This window comes from Petaurus breviceps, unplaced genomic scaffold (assembly GCF_028583685.1).
Source record: "Petaurus breviceps papuanus isolate PSGF00001 unplaced genomic scaffold, PetGlider_PUasm1.0 90887, whole genome shotgun sequence".
NCBI classification, from domain to species: domain Eukaryota; kingdom Metazoa; phylum Chordata; class Mammalia; order Diprotodontia; family Petauridae; genus Petaurus; species Petaurus breviceps.
The window spans coordinates 1,921,336-1,940,270 of NW_027187370.1; the positions used below are offsets into that span (position 1 = coordinate 1,921,336).

At 43.0% G+C, this 18,935-nt stretch overlaps 1 protein-coding gene and 1 long non-coding RNA gene across 5 annotated transcripts in view; one reads left to right on the top strand and one right to left on the bottom strand.

Moving 5' to 3' along the window:
* GRB7 (growth factor receptor bound protein 7) overlaps positions 1-18,382 on the bottom strand; it is a 36,854-nt gene extending 18,472 nt beyond the window's left edge. The window contains exon 1 of one of the 3 annotated variants that reach the window (XM_069074265.1): positions 17,846-18,382. The gene's annotated coding sequence lies outside the window, so the exon portion shown is untranslated. The remainder of the gene's footprint in view (positions 1-17,845) is intronic. The other 2 variants (XM_069074266.1, XM_069074264.1) reach the window with 2 other exon arrangements.
* Positions 15,005-18,668, top strand: LOC138150810 (uncharacterized). Of its 2 annotated transcripts, XR_011165657.1 has the most exons (5): positions 15,007-15,876; positions 16,120-16,188; positions 16,392-16,488; positions 17,341-17,417; positions 18,465-18,668. It is a non-coding gene; the product is annotated as an uncharacterized lncRNA (long non-coding RNA). The 2 variants fall into 2 exon arrangements; XR_011165658.1 differs by having other exon boundaries at positions 15,005-16,168.
* The last annotated feature ends 267 nt before the right edge of the window (positions 18,669-18,935 follow it).

Sequence of the window (18,935 nt, forward strand, 5' to 3'; positions counted from 1 at the left end):
AGGTCCCTTTGTCAGTTCTAGACTACCATAACTGCTCTAGAACCCAAAGCAGCAGCCTTTTGGAGGAGCACTTTTGGTTATCACCATGTTTTCTTTTTTTCCATCAGGGAGGAGCAGGTTAGTCCCTCGATCCCACCCCTCCTACCTCCTTATAGAATCCTCAGACGGTGAGAAGCCACTCTGGGCCAGACAAGACGACAAAGCAATGACAAGGCAGTTCGTGGGTGTACCAGATTAGTACATCTTTTCCTCCTATTTGCCTGGGGGATTTGAGCTAGACTTCTTCACCATTTGAGGAGTATATTTCATTCTTTGCATTTGAATCTCTGGCACCTAGATCAGTACCAGGCACACAAGAAGGGCTTGATAAATATTTGCTGATTGATTAGGAGGGATGTTTGGGTGATGACAGGTGAGGCCTGGGAAACTGCATACTAGGTAGGTGAGTAGCAAATGCTGTTAAAGTATTGGGACTGTTGGATAGACCCTTGCCGGCACAGCAGCTAAAGATTGAGAAAGATCTAGCAATCTTTTGGAGATAAGGGCAGGGAAATCTCAGATATAGGGTTCTTAATCTTTTTGTGTGTCATGGACTTTTTTGGCAATCTGGTGAAGCCTATGGACCTCTTTCCAGAATAATATTTTTAAATAATTGAAGGAAATGCTAACTTTCAGTTAGAGGTTGGTAGACATAATTCTTTTCCAATCCAAGTTCTCAGATTCCCTGAAATCTATTGGACCTCAGATTAAAATCCCATGCTATCAGTGGCCAGGAGCCTCCAAACTACCAACTGGCTACTGGGATAGTGCCCTTTTCTGTGGGGTCAAAGGCTGGATCAGACTGAGAGGCGGAACAGACAATCAGCATCCAACTTGAGTGGAGTCAAGTCCAATCCAAACTGAGAGCCATTGGTAAGAAGTAATGGGATCCTACCAAACCTCTGACACTCTTTCCCATGCTTCAAGTCAAGTCAACAAGATTTAAGTGTCTGCCATGTGCTGAGCACTTCTCCTTGTTTTCCCATGTTTGTAACTGCTGCCCCAGTGAGAGATCTCAGAAACTCAGTCATAAAGCAGTCCATGATCTTCAGGAATAGGTGTAAGACTGCTCCCTGAGCACCCCAAAGAAATAGGAAGGTAATCAGGAAGAAGTTTGGAGAGGACTGAAATAAAACTTGTCATAATTCCTTTTTAATTTTTGCCTTACTGTTTAATAAACATGTGGTCACAGGAAAGTTTCTTTCTGGTGAAGAGAGTCAAAACTGAGCCGGGCAATTTCCCAGACAAGAGGGGGATGGGAATGCTAAAAGTAGAAACTGTCTTATTCCTATAATCCTGAAGAGTACTATCTTATATTCATACAGAACCCAGGTCAAGTTCTTTGCCTTGTTCTTTGAATGAAAAAACATTCATTAAGCACTTACTACATAGCAGGCACTGATCTGGGGATACAAAAATACAACAAAGCAAGCTGGTTCCTCACTAGCGGAGCTCACATTCTAATAGGGGAAGGCACATACACAGGAGAGTGGTGGGCAAGGAAGAGTATAATGCTGGGTGATAGTAAATGGAGTCATTGGGGAATTGACTACCATGTTCATTTTAGGAACGGTAGTGTTGATTTGGATTACTGTTCTCAGAGCAAGAGATGAAAAGGAGTGGGAGGGAGGGGATGCAGGCAGTGGCAAGTCATGAAGAATGCCCAGGAGTAGTAGCATAGTAGACTTGAGTTGGCAATATATGGTCTTCACTGCCTCAAACTAGGATGCTTATTCCTCTACCCTTTCCACTCCCCCTTTAAGAATTATCTTTCATGCCCCGGAGTCAGGAGGTCCTGAGTTCAGTTCCGGCCTCAGACACAACACCCACACAAAAAAACTAGCTGTGGTAACCTTGGGCAAGTTACTTAACCCCAATTGCCCTCCAAAAAATGCAAAAAAAAAAAAAAAAAAGGATTATCTTTCATTAGACTTCCGTGAACTGATGCTGAGTGAAGTGAGCAGAACCAGGAGAACATTGTACACAGTAACAGTAACATTGTATGATGACCAACTATGATAGACTCAGCTCTTCCCAGCAATACAATGATCCAAGACAATTCCAAAAGACTCATGATGGAAAATGTTATCCACATCCAAAGAAAGAACTGGTGGAATCTAAATGCAGATTGAAGCATACTATTTTCACTTTTTTTCATGTTTTTTTTTCCTACTGTTCTGTTCCTTCTTTTACAACATGGCTAATGTGGAAATATGTTTTACACATTTGAACTTGTATATCCTCTATGACATTGCTTTCCATCTTGGAGAGAGGGGAGAAAGGAAGGGAGAAAAATTTGGAACTCAAAGTCTTTCAAAAAATGAATGCTGAAAATTTTATTTACATGTAATTTTAAAAATACTATTAAATTTTTAAAAAAGAATTATCTTTCATCATGTAATCTCCTTGAGGGCAGGCACTGTCTTGCTTGCTTATATTCGTATTCCCAGAGCACAGTGACAGGTACAGAGAAGGCATGTAATAAATGTTCTATCTACATACCTTCACATACACATACATACATATAGACACCATGCACTAACACATTTGACCTTTTACAGTATCCCTATCAGATAAGTACAATTGTATAGGGAGCTGCCAGAGAGAAAAATCCCTCTATTGATGCAAATATCCAACTGCTCAGGACCACACAGAGTTCAAGTGAATTGCCCAGAGTCCCACAGCCAATATCCCACAGTGTCAGAGGCAGTACTTGAACTCAGGTCTTCTTGACCCCAAGACCAGCTGTCTTTTGAGAGCTCTGTTTACCAGCAATGCCATCTGTCTCTTCTAAATTCGTAATTTACTCTATGTAAACAACCATACTAGCAAATTGTACAGATGAGTAAACTCAGGCTTAGAGATGTTAAATAATTTGCCCTTAGTTATACATCTAATAAGAGTCAAAGGTGGAAGCTTGGTGGATCCCCCTGCTTGGGCTGTTTACACCTGCAGATAGAAGGGGCCTTTTAACACCTGCAAGAGGTCCACTGGGCTGGCGGCTAGAGTGATGCCACGCCACCTGGTGGGCAAAACTAATAAACTACATTCCTTTATTGGTTAAGGATAAAATGTCACCGTGTTTTGGAAAGCTTACAGAAAGGAGGGTAAGAACCTGGTGTGGGCTTGCTATAGTTACTCCAACACCTGGAGTGTCCCCTGGTATACCCACAGGGCTATGCTGGAGCTGGATCAGTCCTACCTACTGTCACCAATTGTTAAATCTTCAGTGTGAGCCCTATTTATACCTTAGAAAACAGTAAAGTACAAATCAAGAATTTATGGTACAACATTGGTTTTTTTATTGTCTAGATTTAAGGAAGTGATAGAGAAAATGTTAATAATGCAGATGAAACTTAAAAGTGTGCTGTACTTTTTTTTTAGTTCATGGAGTTGGTTGTTAAACATTTAGCAGCACCCCCCACCCCATACCCACCAAATACACTAAGCCCACACTACTATTAGTACAAATAGTACAAATTAGGCTGCCTCAGAAGAATTCAAAAAGTCCAAATAATGTTCTCAGACAAGAGTAGAGACACAAGCAGAGAAAATATGTTATGCTTGAAGATACTATAGATAATGAAATTATTAAATATGTATGCACCAAGTGGTATAGCATTTCAATGCTTTTAAAAAGAGCAGCCAGGTGGGACAGTGGATAGAACACTGGGCCTGGAGCCAGGAAGACCTGAGTTCAAATTTGGCCCCATACACTTATTAGTGTGGAACCCTGGGAAAGTTGCTTAACCTTGTTTGCCTCAGTTCCTCATCTGCAAAATGAAATGGAGAAAGAAATGGCAAACCACTCTAGTACCTTTGCCAAGAAAACCCTAAAGGGGGTCACAAAGCATTGTGACAACTGAAAACAACTGAACAATAACACTTTAAAGAAAAGGTAGCTGAATTTTAAGCCTTTGATAAGAAAATATTAGGGATGATTTCAAGAGCCTATTTCAAATTTAGACAAAATCTAACATAAAAATTTTAAAAATTAAGGATTTGAAGAGTACGTATTAAAAACAAAATCTAGTCATTAAATGCCTGTAGTGATTGCTGAATGGCACTACTAAGCAATACACCAATTTTTATGCATCATGGCGCCTTTACAGAAACTGATCACGTGCTAGTGCATAAAGAACTCTTAGATAAATGTATAAATGGAAAAATATTCAATGTTTTCTTTACGGATCATAACAAAATAACAATTCTAATTAAAAAGGGAAATATGAACAAAGGACAGAAGCCTAAAGGGAAATTAAATAATATTATCTTAAATAATTAGTAGACCAAAGAAAAATCATAGAAACAGTAACTATATTAGAGGAAATTATTACAATAGAACAATACACTAAAATTTGTGGGATAAAGCTTAAGTAGTTCTCAGAGGAAAATGTATGTCTGGGTATTTATGTGAACATAAGACAGTAAGACAAGACAATGAATTACCAAGGAGATGCTGTACAAAATTAGGCAGAACGACAAAAATAATTTCTTTAGAATAATAAAAAATCAGGAATATCAAGGGACATAATGAAAATAAGTAGGAAGGAGGAGGACCTGGCACTCCCAGATTTTAAAGTATACTACAAAGCATTAATTATCAATATTATCTGGCCCTGGATGAAAAATAAAAAGGTAGGTGAGTGGAATAGACCAAATAAGAGAAAAACTAGAAGAAAGAAAAGCACACAAAAGACAAGTGTTCCACAAACCCCAAAACACAAACTATGGGGAAAGACATTCTTTCATTGACAAAGATTATTAGGGAAAATGGAAATATGATCTAAATATTTTTAAATCAATCATTTGAAAAAGGGAGAATGTGACATTTTATCATTTACAATTATAGATAGGAAAAAAAAATCTGTAACCAAACAAATACAAAAGATCAAGGAAGACAAAACAGAAAATTTCAATTATGTAAAATGAAAAAGTGTTTACACAAATAAAATCAATGCAGTTAAAATCATAAGAAAATATGTGGACTAAAAATCTTGCATTGAATACTGATTTTTTTTAAGTCTGACAACCAATGTTTATAGGGAATAAACACAAATTTGTGATATTAAGAGCCAATAGACAAGTGGCCAAAAGATATGGGAACATATTATTAGAAAGAAGATATTTTTTAATGACCATCTGAAAAAATGTACTTAAACCCCTGAGGTAGGATCTCAAACCCTTTAAGGTAGCAGAGATCCTAAAATATGGGAGAACTCAGGCACATTAATTCACTGTTGGTAGACTTGCAAAATGGTTCAATCATACAGGAAAAATGATTTAGAATTACACAGGCAATGTTACTAAATTGTTTATATCCTTTGACTCAGAGAGTCTACTACTGGGACTGTATCCCAAGAAGGTTACTAACAGCAAGAAAAGACACATATGCATAAAAAAATTATCATAGAAGCATTATTTGTGACTGTGGAAACCTAGAAAAAATAAATGTGCAACAACAGCTGAACAGCTGAAACAAATGTGGTATAGGAATATAATAGGACATTACTGGGCCAAAAGAAATGATAATCAATCAATCAATCAACATTTATTGAGCACCTACTATGTGCCAGAAGCCAGAGCCAGGCCTGGAGTCAGGAGGACCTGAGTTCAAATATGGCCTCAAATATTTACTAACTGTGTGACCCTGGGCAAGTCACTTAACCCTGTTTGCCTCAGTTCCTCATCTGTAAAAAGAACTGGAGAAGGAAATGGCAAACCACTCTAGTATCTTTGCCAAGAAAATCCCAAAATGGGGTCAAGCAGAGTTGGACAGGACAGAAATGACTCAACAACAACAACACTATGTGCCAGGTACTGTGCTAAATGCTGAAGAGGCAAAAAAAAGAAAAAGAGGCAAAAAACAGTCCCTGCTCTCATGGAACTCACAATCTCATGTGGAGACAACATACAAATATACAAACAAGCAACATACATGATAAAGATAAAATAACTAACAGATGGAAGGCACTATATTGAAGAACATGAATTAATGAATATAAAGAATTCAAAGAACTATGGGAAGACATGAGTGATATAGAACAAAGTAAAGAGAATCAAAAGAACCATAGAGACAATGACCACAACAATGTACATAGAGTTAACATGTAGATGAATCGTAGTGTTCATGCAGTTCCGGCCTCTTAAGGGAATCACAAGACCTCCATCTTAGACAGCTGAACAGCAACTTCTCCTTTTAAGAAGTAAGGACATTGGGGTGGCTAGATGGCACAGTGAATAGAGCACCTGACCTTGGAGTCAGGAGGACCTGGGTTCAAATCCAGCCTCAGACACTTAACACAAAAACTAGCCTTGTGACATTGGGCAAGTCACTTAACCCCAATTGCCCTACCTCCCTCTCCTCCAAAAAAAAAAAAGTAAGGACATTGAATAACTACTTAACCATGCTTACAGGGATAGGGTAAGCACATACTGAACAAGCCAGAGGCAATGTGGTGTTGGTGGAACTTACCTCAAAGCTACAAAGACCTGGGGTCAAGTCCTATCTCTGACACATATTAGTTATATGACCCTGAACAAATCACTTAACTTCTCAGTGATCTAAACAACTCCCTAAGACTATGAATTTCAAGAGAAGGTGCCAACTTGTATTGGTAGAGGGAATTTCCTCTAATTAATGAAATCACAGATTTGGTCCTTTTTTTTTTTGGAGGGGGGAGGGCAGGGCAATTGGGGTTAAGTGACTTGCCCAACGTCACAAGGCTAGTTTTTTGTGTTAAGTGTCTGAGGTCACATTTGAACTCAGGTCCTCCTGACTCCAGGGCTGATGCTCTATTTACTGTGCCACCTAGCCACTCTTGATCCTTATTTCTACATAGAGGCCACAAAACTCTGTCCATTGTTGTTAAGATCCACGCTGTCAAATTAAATGACATATACTTCCTTGGTGCTAACAATTGATAGACTAATTCCTTTGGTAGGTTTGTCTTGCTAAAACAAAATATACCAATAAATTTAATATTTTTTAAAAGAAAAAAGGTGGAAAACAGAAAAGTTGCATGAATAAAGATAGGTTAGTGTCAAAAATGTTTTTAATGGAAGAAAGTAGTTTCTTTGTAACTATAGAGACAGAGATTAGTTCAACAGAAATTCCTGGGGAAACTCTTGCATTTATTATGGTTTGTAAGTTCTTAGAAAAGGAAGCAGTGATCTCTAATAATAATTTTAATAGCTAACATTTATTATAATGTTTACTATGTGTAGGCACTGTGCTAAGCACTTTACAATTATTATCTCATTTGACCCTTACAACAGCCCAGGGAAGGGAGGTACAGTTATTATCAAGAGGCAGCATGAGCTCATCCATAGCAGGCCACACCCAACTAACTTCATTCAAGATGGTTCATTTACATTTTGGACAAGGTTACCAGGTGTGTAGATTAGTTGAATGCCCTAGATAGAGCATTAAGGCACAGGATAAAGTTTCTCACACTATCCTTAAGGACAAAATTAAAAGAAGGCTAGATAATAAACTCTAGATAAGGAGGCAGGAATTCTCTTTTTGCTAGTATTTTTATCTCCAGAGTTTAGCACTATACCTAACCCATAGTAAGTGCTAGATAAATGCTTATTGACTTAGATAATAGAATAATTCAGAGGATTGGGGACTGGATAAATGACCAGATAAGAAAGGAAGGGAATAAACATTTATCGAGTCCTATTATGTGTCAAGCACTTTACTAAATGCTTTACAAATATTAGGTGACCAAAATGGATAGAGTGCTGGGTCTGGAGTCAGGAAGACTCATCTTCCTGATTTCAAATCTGGCATCAGACACTTATTACCTTGTACAAGTCACTTAACCCTGTTTGTCTTGGTTCCTCATCTGTAAAATGAGCTAGAGGAAGAAATGGCAAACCACTCCAGTATCTTTGCCAAGAAAATTCCAAATGAGATCACAAAGAATTAGAATGATTGAAACAACTAAACAACAAAAAATTACAAATATTATCTCATTTGATCCTCACAATAACCCTAGGAAGTAGGAGCTGTTATTATCCTCATTTTAGGGGAAAACTGAGAAGCCCAATGTAAAGTGGCTGATAGTGTCTATCATATATATATATATATATATATATATATATATATATATATATATATATAGAGAGAGAGAGAGAGAGAGAGAGAGAGAGAGAGAGAGAGAGAGAGAGAGAGAGAGAGAGACTATATTTGAACTCAAGTCTTCCTAACTGGCACCAGAGCTCTATCTACTTCAATGTCTAGACGCCTCAGAGAATGACCCAAAGAATGGATGGAAGCCCACGAGGGGGAGATAGAATGCCCCAGTCATCTGTCTGTCTTTGGGCCTAGGCTGTTCAATATTTATAATCCCTGAGCTGGATGAAGGCACAGATGGTACAGTTATTAAACTTATGGAGAAAGCTAGAAAGGACAGCATGATGGACAATAGAATCAGAACCCAAAATGGTCTTCCATATTGGCAGGGTGGAAAAGTGGGCCATATCTAATGAAAATAAGATGAAATAGGAATAAATGTAAAATCCTATACTTGAGGATTGTTGTGTTGTGTTTTGTTTTTAATCAAATGCCTAAGTGTAGTAGACACTGAACTCTATGGAGCAGGGTTGGGCCTACTGGGGCTGTCCCATGGAGGATGTATTTGTGTTTGTTCCCCAGGTAACTTCCAGGGATAAGTGTGGCTTAACACTGAAAGCCTCATTGCTGTGAGCTGATGCAGTAAACCCTGGGTGGTTCCTGAGTTTCCTATCCCACAGAGGTTGATGAGGGGAGGCTAAACCAGGAGGTTAAGCCACTTAGGCCAAAAGAATGGGCAGTGACCCACTTGGTCACTTGGTCTTAAAAAGCGAGTGACTCTACCCTCTTCTTTCAATTCTCCAGGTGACATCATATTACTCTGGGACTTCCTATGAGGGATGATTGGGATGGGGGGAGCATGGTGACAGTTTCCATGTGACACTAGAATCTAGGCCTTCAAGTTCTGGGCTGCCTTTCTGGCTTTGTGATCCCTTTGCCAACATAGAAATCCTGAGATGGACATGTCCAGTATTGGAGGTAATTCTATGAGTTCTCAAGATTAGGTAGAGGTTCCTAAAATAGTTCTAGCTACAAGGTAGAATATGTAACATACTTTCACTATACTGCTCCTTAAAGGAGATGACCACCTGGAACAGAATGAGCCCAAGTCCTGGTTTTGTTTGCCACAGAACATGGACCTGAAGGAAACTGTTTGGCCAGTGCAGAACTAAGGAGAATCGTAAAATATTTATCTGATAGTTCCACTAACTGCATCCTGTCTTGATGTTTTAAGTATCAACTTCCCAGGAAAACATAACAGTAACTATAATACTGTGGCTACTTGTTTCAATTTTTTTTTCTGTCAATTCCTACTTTGGAGCCTTTTGTTTATTAAGCATTCCTTTTGTATAGGGGAAATAATAGCTGTCCTATAACTGTTCTACGTTGTACATCAAGTACCCTTTGGGTGCGCCCTAGACATGAGCCAAAACCCAAGCTTCGAGTTATTTTTCCTAAGGGGTACAAAGAGACAAAGAATCAAAGAATGAGATGAGACAACAAAAGCCTAACCCTTTTTTGGGAAGTCAGAACTGAACTTCTTCCGCATGCATAGAGCAAAGTAGAGATCCTTAGTGGGGGGGAAGAGTACAGCATCCCACTTCCTGGACCTACTAACAAGCCTTACCATTATATAAATATAGGACAGGAAAGATAAAGCTAGAGAGTTTGTACAGAAAAGATCTTGGGGTTTTCACAGAAATGCAAGTTCAACGAATGAAGAATATAGAACCTCTCTAGGCATCAGTCTCATTTGTAAAATGAGAAGGCTGAACAAAATAACCTAAATTCCACTTGGAATTTATCTTCATTTAAAGACATAAAAAGCTGGTCAACACCTATTTCTTTTTTGCCAAACTGTGTTCCAGTTTTTCCAACAGTATTTGTCTAATAAAGAAACCCTTCCCAGTCATCCAAAGTTTGCAACTTAAAATCATTCTTGACTCTTCCTTCTTTCTAACAGCCAATCAATCACCAAGTTTTGTCAATCTTAACACCACTATATCTTTTGTACCTGTCCCTTTCTCTCTTCTAATATGGCTACAATCTATATGAATCTATATGGATACATCTATATTAGTGATTTAACCTACTTATTGGTCTCAGGTTCCAATCTCTTCCCACTTTAACCCTTCTTCCAGAAAAGCTGCCAAAATAATCTTTTGTGCTTTTGTCCTTCCTAAAGCACAAAAACTCCCCTGTTCGAGAATTTTCAGTGGCTCCCTATTGCCTTCAGCATAAAATATGAATTCCTCAGTGAAGTAGGCATTTAAAGACATTTCTGCTCTAATTCAACCTACCTCTCCAGGTTTATTGAACATAAATACCCTTCCCAAATTCAACGACCTACCCAAACTGGCACACTTAGTCTTCCTCCAACTCAGGACTCCATCCCCCTTCTCTGGAACTTTGCACAGGCTGGGCCTAGTACAAATGTACAGAATGCCAGGATTGCATTCTTCACCTCAGCCTCACAGAAAATCCCTACCTTCTCTCAAGGCTCAGCTCCTGCGCTAATTCCTCCAGGAAACCTTTCCTGATTTCCCTAGTTATTAATGCCTTCTCCCTCCTCCTAAAATTATCATGCATATATTTATCTGTTGACTTGTTTTTATCCCTGCAAGGAGATTGGAAGCTAGAGGGCAGAGGCTGTTTTTTTTTCTTCATTTTGTCTTTGCATACTCAGTACCTACTAAGCATATAGTAGGTACTTAATAAATGCTTGTTGCACTGAACTGGATGACCCTAAGGTCAATTCTAAGTCTCCATCTATGGTCCTAGGACACAGTTGATGTAATCTTAAACTATATTACTAGAAATATAATGTGCAGAATGAGGAAGCTAATACAATCCCACTGTACGGTTCCAAGGTACACAATACACTGTACTGCCCAAGTTAGAAAGGTATTGACAAGTTAGAATGTATTCAGAGGACAGTGAATGTTTTCAGAGGATAGGCCTAGAACCAAGCCTTAGATTAGAAGGATTAGTTGAAGGAATTAGGAATTAAGACAAGCTCTGTAATTTTAATAGTATAGGAAACTCCCAAGTGAGGAAAGTGAGGAAACCTCCTCTACCTATGCAGGTGGACACCTTCTTTGCCATTATAGATTCTTGGAGAATTTCTGTGAACACTAAGTGGTTAGCTGACTTGCCCATGGTCACCCAAATAGAATGTGTCAGAAGCAAGGCTGAAGCCCCAGTCTTCCTGATTTTGAGGCAAGCTACCTACACTATACTGATTCCAAAGGAGTTAAAGATGTTTAATTTGGAATACAGGACCCTTAGAGGAACATAATATGCTCAAATACTAGCTATGTGACCCTTCACAAATCACTTAACCTCTCTGTGCCTCAATTTTCTTATCCGTAAAATGGGAATAGTAGTAGCACCCACCTACCTCCCAGGGTTGTTATGGAGCTAAAATAAGATCATGTTTTAAGATTTCTTTGTAAATCTTCAAATGCTATATTATTATTATTATGAGAGACAGTTTTCTTGTCAGATGGAATTTGATTTGTTCTGTTTGCCCCCAGAGGGCAATACTGAGGAACCATGGAAAGAAGTTGTCAAGAGGCAGATTTTAGCTTGATATAAGAAAGAAGTTGGGTAGCTAGGAGGCATAGTGAATAGAGTGCTGAACCTGGAGTCATAAAGATTCATCTTTCTGAGTTAAAATCTGGCCTCAGAAACTTACTAACTGGGGCGGCTAGGTGGCAAAGTGAATAGAGCACCTGCCCTGGAGTCAGGAGGACCTGAGTTCAAATGTGGCCTCAGACACTTAACACAAAAACTAGTTGTGTGACCTTGGGCAAGTCACTTAACCCCAATTGCCCTCCAAAAAAACAAAAAACACCAACTTAATAGCTATGTGACCCTGGGCAAGTCACTTAACCCTGGTTGCTTCAGTTTCCTCATCTGTAAAATGAACTAGAAAAGGAAATGACAAACCACTCCTGTATCTCTGCCAAGAAAATCCTAAATGGGGTCATGGAGAGTCAGACACGACTGAACAACAACAAGGAAGAAGTTATTTAAAATTAGAACTGTCCGAAGTTAAAATGTGCTACCTCCCCACCAATACTTCCAGCACTGAGTACAAGGCCTGGCGTATGGTAGCACTTAAATGCTTTGGCATTCATTTACTCATTCATTCATCAGTCTGAGTCCTTAAATGAAGGCTGGATGATCTTTTGTCTCGGATGTGGCACCCATCCTGTGCAGGTATGTGCAAGCCTGAAAGGCCCCTTCCAGTCTCAGGATTCTGTAATCCATGGGGTCTTTGCTCTCACCTTCGACACCCATACACAAGAATCAGTCACACCCTTGTGATACCAGACAGAATGCCTGGGGTGGGGGTAAGGTGAGGGGGATTGGTCAGGCCACTGCATCTTATCTCTTCCCTAGTCTCTCTTTATTTGCCATCACTACCCTACCCACCCATAGTGCCATTCCTAGTAGGGAGGTACCCCTGAGACTGACAGAAAAAAGCAAACAACAGGTAGGGTTTCCTCCACAGTCCTCAGGGCCCTTCTAGCCCTGCTCTACTCTGGGTTTTGGCAGGCCACTTTTCCAGGTACCAGGCAGGGGCCTAGATGCCAGAGGCATGTTGTGGCAACACCTGCCAGTGACGTATATGGAGGGAGCTGGCAGTATTCATGACTTGAATAGGGGGAGGGGAGGAAATGTATAGCAGGAAACCAGGCAGGTGAGTTTAACCCACAGGCAATAGGGGTAAAGGGAGACAACTGGGATAAATTCCTTCTCTGAGAGGCCTCATTTGGGGATAGAAGGCAGCATAGAGAAACCAAGGCAAGAGAACCACAGTGGAATAGACAGCTGATATCAGCCCAAGTAGGAAATTACCTAGAGCACAATGAAACCTGTGGCTAAGGGGTAGAGGGTGGTGTGGAGGGGCTGGCAGGAACCCGATCCATTTATCCTTCTCCATTGAGGAAGAAACCCGTGGGACACTCTATCCTGTAGTCTGCTGTAGTATAATTCTTGTCTTACCTGGATGTGAAGACTCTCTTCCCCTAAGCCCCAACACCAATGGGGATAACTGTAGACCATCTTACCTGGTCTATTGAACCAGCTGCCGCTGACTCTGGCTGTCTCTGTCTCTGTCTGTCTTAGCTCTGACAAGGTGAACACCTACCCATTCTGCCATCTGTCAGCAACCAACACCAACACCAGATTATCAACCCCTGCCACCCCCACTGTACCTATCTTGTTTGCCTGGCATCATCAACATCAGCAGCAAAAACTGAGTTCTGCCCAAGAGTCACCCCTGAGACTGGCATAGCCAGTCCAGTCCTGTCTGATGCTACCTGTGGGTAGCAGAGACTGAGATGACAACAACTTATTTTGACTTCCAGATGCCCTCCCCCTTTGACTCCCAAGGGAGTGGGGGTAGGGTGGCGGACATTGAGCTCAGGGAATGAAGAAAGGTGCAAGGCAGGGAATAGGAAAAAAAAATAGGCATTGTTGGTCCTGTGAAGGTGTGGGTATAGCAGAGGGGATTTGGGGGAGGGAGGAAAAGGGTGAGGGAGAAAGAAGAGGCAGGTGAGTCAGGGAGGGGCCGGTGAGGTAGAGATGCCTGGGGCTCTCCACTCAACCTTGACTCATCCTCACAACTTCCTGGCTTTGGAGAAACACAAACAACCTGCTCCTCCCACCCCACCCCAACTCATACAAAACAAGGGGGGAAAGGGGCAGATAAAGGTCAGGGGGCAACTGTATATGAGGGTGGAAGAGGTGGCCTGAGTCTTCCCTGTACATACCCAGCAGCCCCACTTCTGGTCCTTATCTAGTGCCCTCTCCAGTCCCCCATTCTTCCAACCACCCATAGGGCCATTCTTGGTGGGGGACAATGATTTTCTCCAGTTTTCCTAGCTGCCCCCTGCCTAGAGACACACCTGGAGCACAACCAGCTTCAGGAGGGGATCCCAGGTCCTCCATATGCTGTCCTCTCTGCTCCCCTGCACTGTGTACAGAAAGGCTCAGATGCCCCACTCTGGCTCTGCCTTGGGCCAGCCCTGTCAGACCCAGCCTTCCCTCCCCTCCTCATTCCACTCCACTCCTAGGGAACCTGACTCCCTCGAACCCCACAGGTCTCCTGGCCTCCTAGTCTGCTATCACCCTCCCAGGACACCCCACTCCCCTACACAGCTCAACCTGAGATAACCCTTTCCCAACTCTGTCCCTGGAGCCTATGGAGGCAGGGAAACAGGGCTTCCCCAACTCACCTACTGTACCCTGAAAGGCAAGGAGGGGTCTTACCCTGAGGTCCAAGGATTTCAGGGAATTTATAGACTTGGATGAGAAAACAAGGACATCTTTATTTTCACTAATTCTAAGTGAAATTGAGAACTTCCCTCAATTTTTTAAAAAACCTTTTCCTGAGAAGGGGGCCATTGACTTCACCAGACCATCAATAGGGTCCATGATACCACATGAAAGGTTCAGAACTCCTAAGGAAGTTCTCCTAAGGAACAAAAATAATCAGCTTAAGGGAGATACAAAGAGAGAAGACCCAGAAATAGCATAAAAAGCCAAAAGATACAGGGGGAGAGACAACATAGAAAACATGGAGACATCCTCCAAAATCAACAAAGGGAGTTTTACCAGTGAGCATTGGCCCTGGAGTCAGAAGGACCTGAGTTCAAATTTGGCCTCAGACACTTGACACACTAGCTGTATGACCTTGGGCAAGTCACTTAACCCCAATTGCCTTGCCTTCCCCTCTCCAAGAAAAAAAAAAAGAAAGAATGAAGGGAGTTTTGTTGATGAGAGGGGAGAGTGAAAAATCAGCCAGAATCCCTAGGAGGTCCTTCCCTCAGTCTAATCATGGGCCAAGGAGAGGTGTCCTCATCTCCTTATGTGTTGGGGGGTGGGGAGGGCAGGTGGAGTGGATAAACTTTCTCAGGGCCCTCCAACATAGGAACCTACTCCTCTCCCTCCTCTCTCTCCCAGTCCCTGAACACAGGCAGCACTGAATGGCATCCCCCATGGAGGGGGATGGCTAGAAAGGAGGTTCTGCCAAAATCTGGGGGTGGGGTGGACAAAGGCTGACAGGGTAGGATGAGGGGCTCCCTTTAAGGAATAAATGACATAGGCCACTTTATAGTATATCACTTTCTAACCTGTTCACAGGAGACCAGACACAGGGACAAGATGGAGGGGTGAGGGGTGAGGGGGTGAGGAAATGTTGGTTCAATTGTCTCTCCACCTCCCTGCTCCCTTCATTCCCAGACCCTACTTTCTGGAACAGGGAAGTCAGGATCATGGCAGTGGAGGGAAAAAACGCAAAGTATGTGAGGCGAACAGGACAAGGAAAAGAGACCCAGAGGGACAAAATCGGAATGGCCAGCCTGTCCTCCCACACCTACCAAACTGGTTTGGGGCAAATAAACGGGGCGGGGGGAGGTTCACGAAGGAGGGGAATTGCCCTCAGGCATCCCCAGACTTCCGTACTCCAAAGACACACGCACTCCGACGAAGCTCTCCACACCTCAAAAGTATTCCCCTCCCACCCCAAGGTCCCCGGAAGCTCTCTTACCCACGGCCCCTTTCTTTCCCCAGCCTCCTTGTTTACTTCCTGAAACTTGCCCCACCTGGCTAGCAGAAGCTGGGAGAGAATCGTTTGGGGGGCAGGGGCAACAATATTAAATATTTTAAGTTCTACTTTAAACATCACAGGCTTGGAAACTTTCTGTGAGGCACTGGAGGTCTGGGGGCCACTGGTAGTTTGTAGGGTAGGTAGGACTGGACAATGGAAAAGGGTCCAGAGGTTATTTGGTAGAGGTCCTCCTTTCTCCCTACAGGCTGGGGTAGTCCCTGTGTACCCATTTGCAGGGAATGAACCTCCCCCTTGGGGTGGGAATTCTAGATGCTCTCTTTAAATGAGATTTGGGAAGAAAAGGGGGAAACGTTGAGGTGCAACTGTGAAACAATATAGACCCAGGATGACAACTACCCTGACATTTGCATCATATCAGGTAAGAAGAGAACAGGAAACTGAGGTCCAACCTACCCACAAGAAGAAAGGTGTGTCTGCCTCTGGAGGGGTGAGGATTTCTTTGAAAGTTTAATTTGGAAAATATGCAAAAGTGGCCAGAATCTGATTAGGGTTAATCATTATGGGTTATTTACCCTGGGGGGGGAGGGGCACGACGGTTTATAGCTCCCATCTCCCCTAAGCTGATTTTTTTGGGGGGGGAGTGGGAGGGGGAAGAAGGAGAGTCCAAAAGTAACATTTTTTTATCCTCAGCCTTTATTGAAGCTGCACTGGAGAAGTGGAATTGAAATTCCCTACAAGGAGGATTTATAACAACAATGGGCCCCAACTAGCCTGCGTGCTTTTCTGGGTACAGAGAGCTCTCCTACCTCACCCTACAGTGGGAAATGAGGTCCTACCCTAATCGCCCCATTCTCTAGTCTTTCTAGCAGCGACCCAAACATCCACTCCCACAATTTCCCGCCCTGAAGTTGGGGCATCACTGTTGAGTTACCCATGTCCTCCACCCCCATTCTTTGACACGGCTAGGACCCAGTCAACAAGATCTTATAGATTTAAGCTATTTTGCTGGGGAGCTGGAAGGTGGGGAACAGTGTTGAACCCATCCACCTCAGTACACTGAGCAACTAAAGTTGAGGAGAAAGAAGGAACAATTAATTCCTCTCTCCCAAAAACGAATCCTAATTCAGTGTACCCTAATCATTTTACTGCTCCCCCAAATGAACTTTTCAGGAACCCCAGACAGACCCCTTTCCTTTTTTCTAGACAGATCATGGGGAATCCCAACCAGGGGAAACTCACAGTAGACTTTCAGAGATGAACAAGATGGGGGGGGAGGGGGGGGGGCGGGGCGCGGCTAGGTGGCGCAGTGAGTAAAAGCGCTGGTCTCGGAGTCAGGAGGACCAGAGTTCGGTTATGGCCTCAGACACTTAACACCCAAACAAAAAATAAAACTAGCTGTGTAACCTTGGGCAAGTTACTTAACTCCAATTGCCCTCCAAAAGGCAAAAAAAAAAAAAAAATAAAGAATGGGGGCTTACTGTGACACTGAGCCTCCGACTAATGTCTCTCTCCATCTCCCTTTTAGGAAGGGGAAGGGGGAGGGCTGTCCAGCGGGAACAGAAATCACCCAAATGAGAAAAGATTCCCTATTGCCGCCACCCTCCAGCTTACAAAATACTGGCAAATATTCTCTCCACAGAGAAAAAGAAGAGATCTTTAGAGATGGAGAAATCACAATGGACCCAAAGGGAGGACATAGAGAGATGGGAGAAGCAGGTGAGAGAAGCCATGGGCAGGCCAGAAACAGAGGGAAGGAGCTGGGCAGTAGGGTGCCCCCAGGTCCCAGGTTATGTCAGAGGAGGAAACAGAAAAGGGTGCCGAGTTTAGCCCTTACCTGGACCCTGGGTGTTGGTACATGCCTGGCTGGGGCCGTCCATTTGGGGAGGGACTTACCTTGCCCTTATCCACCTGTGTCTCCCCTACACCCACCTCCACCCCAGTACCCTTTGCAGGTTCCTTAGCCCTCCAGCCTTCATAGGTTCCTCACCCCTACCTGCCATCATGGGAACGGGGTTGGGATTATGATATTGCCCCACTAGGCATCAAGCCCATCTGCAAGGGGGCCCTGGCATAGACAGCAGGTACCAAGATACCGGGGATAAGGGTGACTGGAGGTTATCTTGGATAGATATTTATCTTCCTACCTGGGAAGCCCCAGTATGAGAGGCCCAAATGCCTGGGGTCCAATGTCCGGCTCTGTCTGGTGACAGCCGAGGGTCCAGGACACCAGGGTCAGATTCCTGAGTTTCTCTTTCCAGAAAATGTGCTGGGAGGGGGAGTAGAGAGGTGGTAGAACCCGGAGGAAAGGCTGGAAAGGTGGTAAAGTGACTGGGATTGGAAAGGTGGAGGCGGGGCCAGGAGGAAGGAGGGAGGAGAATAAAAGAGAATACTCCTCTGGCCACTAGGGTGGGGAGTGTTTGTTCTATTCTAATCCTGGCCTTTGGGACCTAGGTGTCGAAGGAGGTAGGGGGAGGGAAAAGGGGAGGGCCCAGGTGTCCAGAGCAGCAGCCGCTCCCACTCACACTAGACAAGACACCTAAGGTTTCGGCTCCCAGGAAGAGGGGGGAGGAAGGACCATGCAGTTCCTCCTCCTGCCCCTAAACAGCCAACCAACCAACAGGGGGCATGGTCTGGGGCATGGGTGCCACCCTCTACCATCCCCACCCCTGGGGCAGAGGGCAGATTCGGAAAGTGGTTTCACTTCTAGAAGGTGACTGACCCTCTTGGCCTATTCAGCCCTTGATCCATACTTTGACTTTCCAGAGCCATCTATGACACCGGAGTCAGGAAGCACTAAGTTCAAACCTAGCCTCAAGCACTTAACTTTGTGATCACAGGGCAAGTCATTTAACTTAACTTCTGTCTGCCTCAGCTTCCCCAGCTTTAAAATGAAGATAATAACAGCACCTACCTCGAAGAGCTGTGAAAAGCAAATGAAATAAAATGCTTAACACAATGCCTAGCACAGAGGTGGTTAATAAATGTATTTTTTCTCCCTCCTTGGAGCCCTAGATTCTACTCCCAGCTATGGCTGGAAATCACAGGATCCAGATCCTTCAGTTCCCTTGTTAGACTTGGTGATCCCAAAGGCCCCTTCCATCTCTGACATTCTATTAAAAAGGATGCTGGCCCCCAATAACTCCATCTGCCTCCTTGGAGAGGATCTCTAAGTGAGTCTGGTATGATACTAGAAGTCATCTCTAGAGTATGACAATTGGAGTCATTGCCCAGTGT